This window comes from Lissotriton vulgaris, chromosome 4_1 (genome assembly GCF_964263255.1).
Source record: "Lissotriton vulgaris chromosome 4_1, aLisVul1.2, whole genome shotgun sequence".
Taxonomy (NCBI): domain Eukaryota; kingdom Metazoa; phylum Chordata; class Amphibia; order Caudata; family Salamandridae; genus Lissotriton; species Lissotriton vulgaris.
In genome coordinates, this window is record NC_141691.1 from 336,941,870 (window position 1) to 336,954,639 (window position 12,770).

Here is a 12,770-nt window from a genome sequence, read left to right on the forward strand (position 1 = left end):
CGAGGCGGGGCGGGGGGAGGGGGTCGGGGCAATGTCGGGGCGGGCAGGGGCCGGGGCAGGCGGGGGCCTGGGTGGGTGGTTGGCCCTGAAGCCTCATTGCCCCCGGACAACGTCGGGCGGGCTGCTGGGAGTAACATAAAAAACACTTTAAAAAATTGATATTAACTTACTTACCTCAAATTCGATATTTTTGTTGTCTATATTCTGTCCATTCTATATTTTTGTTGTCTATATTCTGTCCATTCTATGTTTTTGTTGTCTATATTCTGTCCATTCGATATTTTGTCCATTCTATATTTTGGATTCTATATTAATGCTATTCTATTCGATGTTTTTGTAGTCTATATTATGTCCATTCGATATTGTGTCCATTCTATATTTTTCATTCGATATTAATGTAACTCAATATTTAAAACTCGATATTTTGAGTGTATACCATTAGCAGTCTTTTGTTCATACACTTTTAAACATTGGCCAACACATAATTTAGGGTGAGAGGGGAAATAAGGGTAAAACACTGAATTCAAATTAGTTTTAGTTCTTCTATGAATTTGAAACACAACTCTCGTAGGGGAAAACTGACGACATGAAATATCCAAAGCTTTCACATCGGAAACACGTTTGATGGAAACAAGGCACAAAAGCATGGTGAGTTTAGCAGATAACATTTTCAAAGAGAGAGCAGCATTGTCTGGCCAGTCAGAAAACAGTTTAAGTACCACAGAAACATCCCATAATTTGGTATACTTAGCCAACGGAGGTTTGGAACAGCGCACTCCTTTCAGAAGACGACAGATCAAAGGATAAGCACCTACAGGCTTGCCTTCGATAGGGGAATGGTTAAGGGAAATGGCAGACCTATACAAAATAACTGTTCTGTAGGACTTACCTTCGGCAGCCAGGAAATTGACCACAAAATTCAGAGGGGCTGAAAGGGGATCGATATGCCTTTCCAGAAACCAGCTTGCCCAAAGAGACCAGGAGGACTTGTAGGCTTTTGAGGTCCCTGGGGCCCAGGCTTTGCTGATAAAGAGAGAAACTTCTTGCGAAATGAGAATGTCAGAAGGGAGAGGCCGGAAACTTTCCAGGCAGACAGGACCAGAGAATTGTCCAGAATGAGATTGTGTTGTAACCCCAGAGGATTCAGAAGCAAGTCCTTGCGGGCCAGGATAAGAACTGGAAAATCTACAGTCATCTCCAACAGAGATGGAAACCAGATTTGAGATTGCCAAAAAGGGACTACCAGAACCAGAGAGGTCGACTGACGACGAACCTGGGAAAGAACTCTGCTGATCATGAGGAAAGGAGGGAAAGCATAGTTGAGGTGGAGGGACCAATCCTGAAGGAACGCATCCGTAGCTAGGGCTGAAGGATCCGGACACCAACTGAAGAAGCGGGGTAACTGAGTGTTTAGACAGGAAGCAAAGAGAGCTATGAAAAAAGGAACCCATTTTTGAGACAGGGATCGGAAGACAGATGGAAGCAGCCTCCAGTCGCTGGAATCTCGCAGATATCGAGAATGCCAATCTGCCACAGCATTGAGATCTCCTGGAAGATATTCTGCTGTCAAGGAAAGTTGATTTGAAAGGCAGTATTCCCAAAGGCTCTTTGCCAAGTCCGCTAGCGGTTTTGATTTGGTGCCACCTAGATGGTTGATGTAGCGGACCGCAGAAACATTGTCCATACGTAGGAGGATGGAACAGCGCACTCTGTTCTTTGAAAGGCTTTGTATTGCAAAGGAACCTGCAAGCATCTCTAAACAATTGATGTGCAATTTCGACTCCTCGCAAGATCATGTACCACCAGTCAAAATTGGACCAAAGCGGGCGCCCCAACCCGACAGCCTGGCATCTGATTCTAACACAAGATCTGGGGCTGAGGCGAAGATAGTTCGCCCGTTCAACGCATCTAAATGGTCGATCCACCAATGCAGTTCTACGCGAGATTCCTGGTCCAGTTCGATAATATCGGCGTAGGCCAAACCTTGACAAAGATGCCTGATTTTTAGGCGCTGAAGGGTTCGATAATGAAGAGGGCCTGGAAAGATAGCCTGAATAGACGCGGAGAGAAGGCCAATGATCCTTGCTAATGATCTCAGAGAAATGAGAGACGTCCGAAGAACTTTTATTGTAGAGATCTTTGACTGGGGAAGAAGAAGAGAGGCAGCGACTGAATCTACTAAGAAGCCTAGGAACTCGATGTTCTGAGAAGAAAGAAGCATTGATTTTTCGACATTGAGAAGGAATCCCAGATCTAAGAGAAGGGATTGAGTGGTGTGAATCTCTGACAGAAGGAGTTGTTTGTCTGAATTCATGATCAGAATGTCATCCAGATAAATGATACGTCTGATTCCGAGGGATCTCAGAAAGGCCATTACTGGTTTCAATAGTATTGTAAAGCACCAGGGTGCTGAGGAAAGACCGCAAGGGAGTGAGGTGAAGCGGTAGGTCACGCCCGACCATTGGAATTGGAGAAACTTGGAGTGAGAAGGATGAATGGGGACAATGAGGTAAGCATCCTTCAAGTCCAGCCGTACCATCCAGTCGTTTGGACGCAGGGTGTCCCGCAAGTAAAGGATATTCTCCATCTTGAAATAGCGGTATACCACAAACTGGTTGAACCACTTCAAATTGATCACTGGCCGCAGCTTTCTGTTCTTTTTCTGAACCAGAAAGATGGAACTTAGAAAACCGGAAGGATCAAACTGACTCCCAGGGGGGTGTATTAAACTAGAAGAGTCTCCGCAGCTCAGAGAGCCATGCGGATCAGAGATACCAGCCGCACCGAGACTCGAGTGGCCAGAAAGGATAAACAAACAGTGAACAAAAGTCCCTGTTCGACGCTGTTGTGGAAAAGGAAATGTGAGCATGAGCGTGAGCGTGAGGGAACACAGCGCGGTGAAGTGCGCAATGGACAGAGCCACCGGAGGCACGCTCACGGGGGGAAGGGGGTTAGGCGGAGCAAGTCCGCGTTGAAAGCGGAGCGTTTGTGCGAGCGCAAAGCAATTTAAATAGCGCGGCAATAACAGTAGGCAACAATTTTATCAACAGATAATAAAGCGCTAGCAAATACACTTAAGCAAACAAAACTGTTTTAGAGAGCAAAAGAGAAGTCACTTATTTGACTGCGAACAGCGAGAAAAGAGGAAGTCATATGTGACGTTTTATTAGTTACTGTGTTACCATTGGTTATGTGATATCGTTTTTCTTTCATTCCCATTGGCCAGGTTGTTTTCCCTGGGCCCCTGGGAACTGTAGTTTTACACTTATCTTGGCTGCTGTTATAATAAATGCAAGATAAGAAGGCATAATAGGAGCCTGCGGTCTTGCCATAAAATGTATTTCTACTACTACAATGGTGGTCAAGCGAGACATTGCTGCTAGTTGGATAAATCCGGTATCCCCTGGCATAACAAAATGGTGCAGAGGTGTGGACTGGTGTGAAGCACAAGAGAAACCGTTGTTCGAGGCTAGAGGGTGTCAAGCTAAATACCGTAAAGTCTGGGGCAAATGGCTGGGGCAGATAGAATAAACATATCCCCTTCTGAAACTATGTGCACTGTGTTGGGATCTGTAAGACTGTGTACTGCAAATCCATCTCCCCCGTATATGTAAAGGGAAATTTCAGACAAATGCTGTGGTATACTGTATTTGACTAGTGCTGGTATTTTTTGTATAAAAACAATAACATTGTATATAAAAAAAATGTCTAAGTCATTGAATCATATCTCAGAAGATCAGTGCCACACATTGAGTCACAACACGGCTAGACTCAAAATCAAGAAATGCAAAACAAAAGAAACAAGAAGCAGACCACCTCAATTAATAAGCCCCCACATATCAAACAATCCACATCAGTCCTGCAGTTGTTAAAGAAAAAAGCACACAGTCACTGATAAAGACCTGCCTTACTACTCGAGCCTTTACACCCAATGACAAAATAGTTCTTCCTCCCGCCTTGATATCTTCAACTATCCATGACCTCTTCTACACATGAGGGCTTTAAATGGGCCGGGACCTGCCGGTGCTCACCACAGGCAGTTCTAAAAACTCTGCAGCTGTACCACTCTTCACTGCCTTTGATGTAAAGTCATAGAGACTCATTATAGTTTCACCGTCTCATAATTTCACAACTGAAGCATTTTCAATATTATATAAAAGGAAGTCATAGTTGTTTCCTATTTAGCATATGAAACTAACAGTCATTGACAAAGTCAATATTCCTGGTTTCGTGGAGGTACCTGTTGTATTACATATCTGGGTGCACTGCCAGAAGCAGCAAAATACCATTTGGGCGACACAATATGCCAAGCGCAGATTTTTAGCTCAAGTATTTTTAAGCCATGCCCTTGATTACATCGGCCACGCCCCTTAGAGAGACCCCTCCACTTAAAGCCCTCCTGCACAACAAGCAGAATATATCCCCTCCCCGCTATCGCATACTGCATTCCATTGCCTTCTAACTTGATTTGCACTCTACAGGTTAACAGTATATATGCAAGTCTAAAGTAGCGTTGCAAAGGGTGGCACCTATAAATCTAAAATATAGATAGATTCTAGAGATGGAACTTTAATAACTGGTCAATTTTACTGGATACAAAACAGAAATTGGATTTTCTTCTTGATTCGCATTATTATTATGTATTTCTTGTTGTGTGTAGCAGCAACATTCATACTAGTGGATGCTTCAAAAATCTTGTTTGAGGCACTGTACAAACAAAGGCATGCTAAAAAAAAGAGTTCAGAGAACAGAAACAGTCACATCTGTAAATATATAAATATTTATGCTGCATATATATTCAAAGTCATAAGATCCCTGCTTATTCTAAGAGCACAGTACTGATATGATTCTTTTTAAGGAATTCTTTTAATTTACACCCTGCTTTCAGTAATCTCTTCTTTATTTGTGTTGCAATTTAAGCTTAAAAGTGATATTATTTTAATAGTTATGTTTATATTTTAATATTTCATCAGCTGGCACTTGTGTGAAATATGAAAGTGAAATGAAGATTGCATGAGAATGTTCTAATAAACTTACGGTTTTGCCTATTAAAGCTCATACTAAGAAAACAAAGGTGTTTTAAGCAGGGACTAGTTTTTTAGTGGGCTAGCTAGTAGTTTTCCCCATGCAATGGTGCATTTGTTTGTGTTAATTGCTTTGTTGACTCATCTTAGTGTATTGATAGATTCATTTAGCTAGTCTACTAAGGTTTTAGCTATGTTGCTATGGTAGCAGCCAGACTGAGCTGCAGCATACGACATAGATCTTGAAGGCCATTAGGTGTTCTCTGCGTGGAATGTACCACATGAGTCGAGCAGGGGGGGAGGCGCCGGAGGAATAATGCTTAATCATGCTAAACCCAAAAGAGCAAACAGAAGGTAAAACGCGAGCGCGACGCGCCTTCGAGCCCGATGGAATAGAGGAGACCGCTCAAAAACACGCACATGTAAAAAACAGGCACGTTTGATTTTTGCTGTGGTCTGGGAATCACTTTTCTATGACTGCTTGACATGCCATACCCCAGCGCTGCATAGTTTGAGCCTGGCCGCACGTCCCAGCAATGAAGTTATGTACACGGGGGCGTGCTTTAATTTGGTTATATCTAATCATCGCAGCAGCCTGGGCTTAAGATGGCGGCATTCATTATACACCCATGTTAAAACCGCACCAGCACTTTGTCCAGTTTGCTTAGTGCTGCTTCTGCTTCTGCAGCTAACACATGGCATGCTGCTGCAGCTGAGAGTCCGGCCCCTTAGCTGCTGCTTTCTGCTCCCAGCAAGACTCTCACAAGGTAAGCTTTTTCGGGGTACTTTCCATTTTCCAGCGCAGCGTCTGCCTTTATGGCGAGGGATTTTTTTCTTTCGATTTGCTGCAGTTATTTCAGTTACAAGATACGGATCTCACACAGGGCAGTGCGTCTGGCATTCAGCTTTGTCATCTCCGTGCGCTCCACAATTAAATACATGTTTCGCAGCTCATCCCACGGGTGCCACGTTTCTCCCTATACCTTTTCTCGCCTCTTGCCGTAAGAAGTGAGCCATGTGCATTTTCCTATGAAATGCACAACCGCGGTAAATGCCCGAGTTTCCTTCACTGTCGTGCATTGTTTTTAAGCTTGGTGGTGAAAACTGTAAAGCGACGACCTTGGGGGGGGAAGAACGTTTTTCTTTTGCTGTACCTCAAAATAATAAAAAGTTTTCTATTGTATTACATGGGGGTTATGCCAGCGCTTTGAAACACAAGGGTGTTCTATTTTGCACAGAAAAGGGTAGACTTGCATAGAATAAGAGTGAATGAGATATTTGAATTCAGTAAGTAAGGCCGTGGTTAAAAAATATAATATTCTCTTACAAGATTAGGCGGCTCCCTCCCAATAAGCACGAACTGCCACCCAGGGGAGTTGTAAAGTTGTGAGTATGCTTGCCTTGCCTTTGTAATCTATTATTGAATAGATATACTTTCGGCATTTACGCAACACAGTCATGTTTTATTTCACTTGTTAATATTTGCAGCTTGTATTAATATAACTGTTTGCTTGATGTGCATGACTGCCCTCGTGTTTTAACTCGCAATCAATCCATTGCTTTCAGCGCATATTGTTGAAAAAGTGGGAAAATAGTTTTTCGCTTGCAAATACACTCTGTGCTATGTTGAATAAAACTATCGATCCCGGGAGTCCTGATATACCTTTAATGAGATAGTTTAATTTCTCTAATCTATACTTGGTTTCTATTGTAATTATTTATGCTATTTCGCCCCTAAACAATTTTGCAGCGTATTTCAAAACTACTCTAGCCCTGATCTCGGTTTGCCCCATTTCCAGAGGTGTAATGCAGAATTAGAGCTTGCTGGTGCCTAGTCAGCATTTGATACTCAACTTTAAATCCCTTGAGAAGGGGGGCAGCGCCTAGACTCCCTAAAAGTCCAAACGTAGGCCTCTTTTGTGAAATCCAGTGGACCACATTTGAATGGTTTTGTACTCGGTAGTTTGCTGCCCCGAGCTTTTTAGAAAAAAAAATGCAGACAAAACTACATCGGCGGCTCTGCGAATATTACTGTAACTCGAGTGAAGGAGAGGTTGGATTGCCCTCGGGTGGAGCATGCGCAGTCGGCGCGCCTCTGCCACTGCACTGTAGTCTGCCTGGAGACAAAGAACCCCAGCCCAGGAAAGGTAATGTTTACTAAGTAGCATTCTTCAAACGTTGGCTCAGGCTGCCGTGCACCGAGCGAGCGGTGTGTGTTTAATGTCTACAGCAGAGAGCCCAGCTCTCCGAGCCCTGCTACACAGCACAGACACCGCCCTGGCACGAGGCAGCGTGTCTCGCGCCCCCCGCCGCCCCCCCCGTCTTCGGCGGGGTCCCTTTCGGTTTGTTTCCAGACGCCCCTTTCATTGCTGTTATTGCACCCCCTGCTGCTCGGACCAGTTGACATAACTGACATTTATAGAAGTGCACGTCTCAAGATAACTCACGTCAATCAGAAACTCATTAGGAGCAGGAAGCAAAAGTGCAGCAAATGACCTAATTATCTCTGCGTCTAATCTCTCCAAGGATTATACATGATATTTGACAGATTACTGTTGGAATCTGAGAAAACTCTATATTTTAGTAGTACATTATTTACCGTTAACTTTAGTCCTGGTTATGTATGGCTGCGCAACAGCCTCACGTTTCCACGCACCCTCAGATTTCCTGTATTTGACTCCCCGTTTTTTTCTACAGGTTTATTCTTGGACTAGATGTTGACTACAGTGTTGTGGTGTTTGTGCACTTTTCTGGGTCTAGGTTGGGAGTAATAGCATCAGGTGTTTTCAAAGTGGGGAAAAAACGTTTTTAAAGTTAACATTTATTTGTTTACTAAAATCACAATATAATATTTGGGATAAAATACCCCCTGCTGTAAATTACAAATACAAGAGGTCTGTGACTAAATAGAGGAAGCAGACCAAAGGCTAAATTCTCACTATAGGGTGACTTGCAATACCCTGTAATGTACGGTAGAAGGTATTTTATTTCCTATAATAAATGGTCAAACCGCCATTCTTACCACAAACATATTTCATCCTTGGGGTTCTTGCTCCTTCATATGAAAGAGATAGTATGATTGCAGACAGGACAAATACATGAGTACAACATTACATGCACCAAAAAGCAATCAGTAATGTGTTGCAAAAACATATAAGAACCTGTATCATGTAGCTTAGAATGAGGAGTAACATGCAGAGTTAATTTCCTACATGTAATGAGCTACAGAGGCGCAACTAGAGCCAAATTTCGGGGGGGGGGGCTAAGAAAAAATGTCGGGGGGGGGGGGGGCTGAACCTTTAATCAGTAGGCAGAGTGGAGCTGCAGGGCCTCCAACAAGGGGTGAAACAACAGAGTCGGCCTAATTAGCATTCAAGTGGTCTTTTAAAGACCTGTGAAACGTTCGGGTGTGGCTGTGTGTGTGCCCGGGATCTGTCTCAACCCGGGCTGCCACACACAAGGGGGGGGGGGGGCTGAAGCCCGGTGAGTCCAATGGGTGTTGCACGCCTGATGAGCTATGTGTAATAAATAAACAACACATCTCACCCAGGGCTTGTAGAAATATGATCACATTCCTCTTATCCTGATAAAACTCAATTGGCACCCCTTCCCAGCCCGCATCTTCTTGAAATCCAGCTGCAATATTTACACAGCCATCACATCCCCACTTATGTTGAGGACAAGCTCACCATCTCTGGTGGTTCTCAGCACCATCAGCCTGCAGACAGTAAAAAGAAGAAAATGTAGCAGGCATTTCCCATATAGGCATCCAGGATGTGAAGCAACAGCTCTGTCTCTACCAGGGCCACGCAAATATTGCTCCAATTTAGGAAAGAGTTGCAGATGCACCTCTTTAAAGAATACTACATCACAGTGCATGGCTATCCACAAACCAGCTACCGCTCCTATCACTAGTGTACGTTATGCTTGTATTTGACCCCGAATAGCATCAAACTGCCTTTGGCTAGATTTACACAACATTCATACATACATGTTACCATTAATGTCTAATTTGTGCTGATCGCGGTTCATTTAAGAAAAACAGGTCATAAAAATGGAAAGCCAGTTTTCATTTACATTGCTTAAAACTGCGGCTGCCATGGTGCTCCATGATCTGCTATTCACCTTGACTGCTGGCTCTGGCAGCAGGCATTATGATGCCACAATTTAACTGTATTACATTATTACAGTTGAGCAGTTATGATGTTTTTGTATTACAGGGGACTAGAAATGTTACAACTTGACTGTATTAAGGAAGCTAGAGACAGGGTTTCGTACTGGAATTTCAAACTTACACATATTATATGTGCTATAAATAACATTAATAATGTCAACATCAGATCAAGGAATATTTTTGCTTCGAACTAAAGCCTTTGAACCACTGAAATTTACCATTTGTGGTGGTGCACTATCAGTCCCCATTATACTGCTCACAAACCCACACAAGTCATAACACATGACATCACAAATGAGATCCTTCATGTTATCAGAGATATACAGCCTGATTCATGAAAGACCCGTTTTGCGAGTCTTTAATAGCGATTCATAAGGAATCGCTATTACAGGCTCGCAAAACCGGATTCATGTAGGAATCGCAAAAAAAAATGTGATTCCTACATATTCCTTATTTGCGATTAGCAAATTGCTAATCGCAAATAAGGAATAACTCCCCATTCATTCCTATGGGCCAAAAGGCCCATAGGAATGAATGGGGAGTATTCCTTATTTGCGATTAGCAAATAGCTAATCGCAAATAAGATAGCGATTTAAAGGGTGCCAGGGGTGTCCAAAAGACACCCTGTAGCACCCCTTAAATGAAAATTTGAACATGTGTTGCGCACACACATGTCCAAAGGACATGTGTGTGTGCAACATGCAACTTAGAAAAATGCTTTTAAAAGCATTTTTCTAAGTTTTCGCTATTTACCACGAGGTTTGACCTCGCGGTAAATAGCGGGCCGAAATTGCGAATTTGCAATTTTAAAATGGATGATGAATTGCATTTAAGGAATCTCAAATAGAGATTCCTTAAATGTAATTCCTCGCAAATTTGCGAAATCGCTATTAGCGATTTTTGCATTTGGGATGATGTATCCCAAATGCAAAAATCGCACTCGCAAAGGGCCAGATTCTCAGAATCTGGCCCTTTGCGAGCGCAAATCAGCTTGATGAATCAGGCTGAAAGTCACCGGTGGGTTAGTATTTGCAAACATAATTTTTTTTCTTCAAATCTGTTGCCTAAAAAAAGAGACAGAGCACTTTGAACAACATGTATGCTACTACAGGAGATGGTCACAGTGGTACTTCAGTTTTACAAATTCATTTAATGTGTTTAATGATACTGATTACCAGTGCTTAATGTGAGCCGCTGGAGGCCACAGCACTGCTTTATGAGGACTGACAAAACCCAAAAATTATCACTAAGGGAGAAAGCAGGAATGTGCAAGAGTCAGGTAAAGGTGCATAGAGTGTCTGGAAGTGGATTAAACAGTCTGACATTTAGTTGCACTGTCCGCCAACTTCTGAGCTGGAGAATTGGGCACTGACACTCTCTCATTTACAAATTAAGCATTCTGGTTGCTTGTGAGTGTAAAAGCAGCAACAATTATTAACATAATATCTTTTATGTGTGCTAACAGTGGCATTGCAGCCATAGACCTGTATTTAATGTATATGAGTACACTTTTTTTAGTACACTTATTACCAGTGTGTGTAACTGAAACAGATTTTTTTTTCTCCACATAATATCTTTGAGGACAACGAGATGTTGACAGCTGTCCTACAGCTTTCTTAGTTTAGTGTCTTTGTGGATATCTATTACTGTAGTCTTGCCTCTCTAATCATCTGAGTGGCTGCAGGCTTCCTTAATAACATAGCATAAGATGTGTATTTGTAAAGCAGGTGTTCACCCAGAAGGGTACCTTGATGCTTAATAACAGATGTTTATTGTTATCCAACTCAATGGTACTCATTTTATCAACCTCAGAAGGATGAAGTGCTGAGTGGGCTTTTATCCTGTGGCCATGAGGTCAAACACAGGCCTCTACAATGGACTCGTTATTCCACTATGCCACCAGATCCGCCATCTGCGTTTGTTGCATTTGAGGCCACCCTTTAGTTATGGTGGGACTGCAACAGACTATTAATTGGACAACAGAGAGTTTTTCTGATTATATATAATTTTGAAATTATATCTAGTTGCTGACAGTGGTACTGTGTCCTTTAATCTCAATGCAGTGTGTTGTGAAGAAATATTTTTGGGATTGTGGCCTTTCCTCTCTATTTAATTTCTTAGAGGGCATTTCATTGATGACTACAGCGTTTGTTATCAGTGATGTCACACAAGGTCATCGATGTCACATGTGTTGGAATGCTCAAGGTCAGCTGTGAGATTATGAGCAGTGCTTTAGGCGGAACAAAGTTGGATACAATATTATAACTGATGACATATCTATCAATGTATCTATTACCTACTCTATAGTGTTATAGTTAGGACCCTGTTTCCATAGGAAAAGCACTTTTTGACATGGCTATATGTTTGCCGCCGATTGACGAATCTTAACAAAATTGTTCAAATAAGTGACTTCAGTGATGTCATCAGTGATGTCACTGACCATCACTGACCATGTTGACGAGCGCGAGCCTGGAAAATAAACATCCCGGTGAGATTTCTCAACGTGGTTAGGTTTGTCATTGCGAGTGCCTGGGTCCTCACTTATACTTGAAATCCTATGCACATGTACAGCCAACATTCTATAGCGAGAAGCACGGAATGCATACATATGTGTGCCCTGCATTACTATTGTATTTCACCAAACTCTGGGGCCAACAGTAATATACACAGGGCAGAGCAGAGGCCCATGCCTCTGCTGGGCACGATTTAAAGCCCTGCCACGGGGTACAGAACCTGTCTGAAAGCCATTTGCTTTCCCTGATGTCTGTTGGGCACTGGGGCAGGCTATGCTCTGGGGTGCAGGGTTCAGGTGTGATTGGGAACGCATGTTCCCTATGCCCAGTAAACACTATGGTAAGTGCCCACTGTGCATGCCAGCAAGCCATGCATAGTGGTTAATGGGAAGCCAGATACTGAGAACAGAGTGTGCCTAAAGGTTTTACCCTGTGCTCAGTACTCACTGCATGCATAGCTGCAGGGCACAAGCCAAGCGTGAAAGCACAGCATGATGTCAGTGGGTCCATAGTGTGCTTGTTCTAATGGGCATGGCCAGAGAATGTGCCAAGGGGTCAAGGATTACACCTCTGTTCACTGCTCGCTTGGCACAACACGGGTCTTTTCCACATTATATTAAAAACTGGGGTACTGCACAGAAAGCATAGCTGGTGGTCGTGCCCTGTGCCCACTAGGCGTGATCTCATTCTGTGCCCATGGGGCAGTGTGGGGAGGGGGTTTCTACCCTGTATCCATTGGGCACCACCAGAAGCCATGCGCATCAAGTATGAGTCCCAAGACAGGGGCCGGAACAGGCCTGGTCCAGGGCCCCATTCTGGCCCATGCTTGCACACCCCACCCAGCATGTACAGGGGATTAGGTTACTGGGCCAAAGGCATGACCAAAGGCCACAGCGTATGCTCAATATCAAGTAGGCACACAGGTACTGAACACAGTGCATTGTCCAGTGCCATGCCCCATAACCAGTACCTTGCTTTACTTTGTACTTAGTACTAAATATAGGGTTTGGCCGACGTCCTACCTATAGGCAGACAAAGTACTGGACATGGCATAGACCT

The 12,770-nt window shown here is 43.4% G+C and overlaps 1 protein-coding gene across 6 annotated transcripts in view; it reads left to right on the top strand.

The window, feature by feature from the left end:
* The first annotated feature begins 5,410 nt into the window (after positions 1–5,410).
* Positions 5,411–12,770, top strand: part of LOC147718720 (muscleblind-like protein 3) — a 419,970-nt gene continuing 412,610 nt past the window's right edge. For 5 of the 6 annotated variants that reach the window (XM_086918701.1, XM_086918705.1, XM_086918707.1 and 2 more), the window contains exon 1: positions 5,411–5,791. The gene's annotated coding sequence lies outside the window, so the exon portion shown is untranslated. Of the gene's footprint in view, positions 5,792–7,120; positions 7,172–12,770 lie in introns of those variants that run through there. The other variant, XM_086918704.1, reaches the window with a different exon arrangement.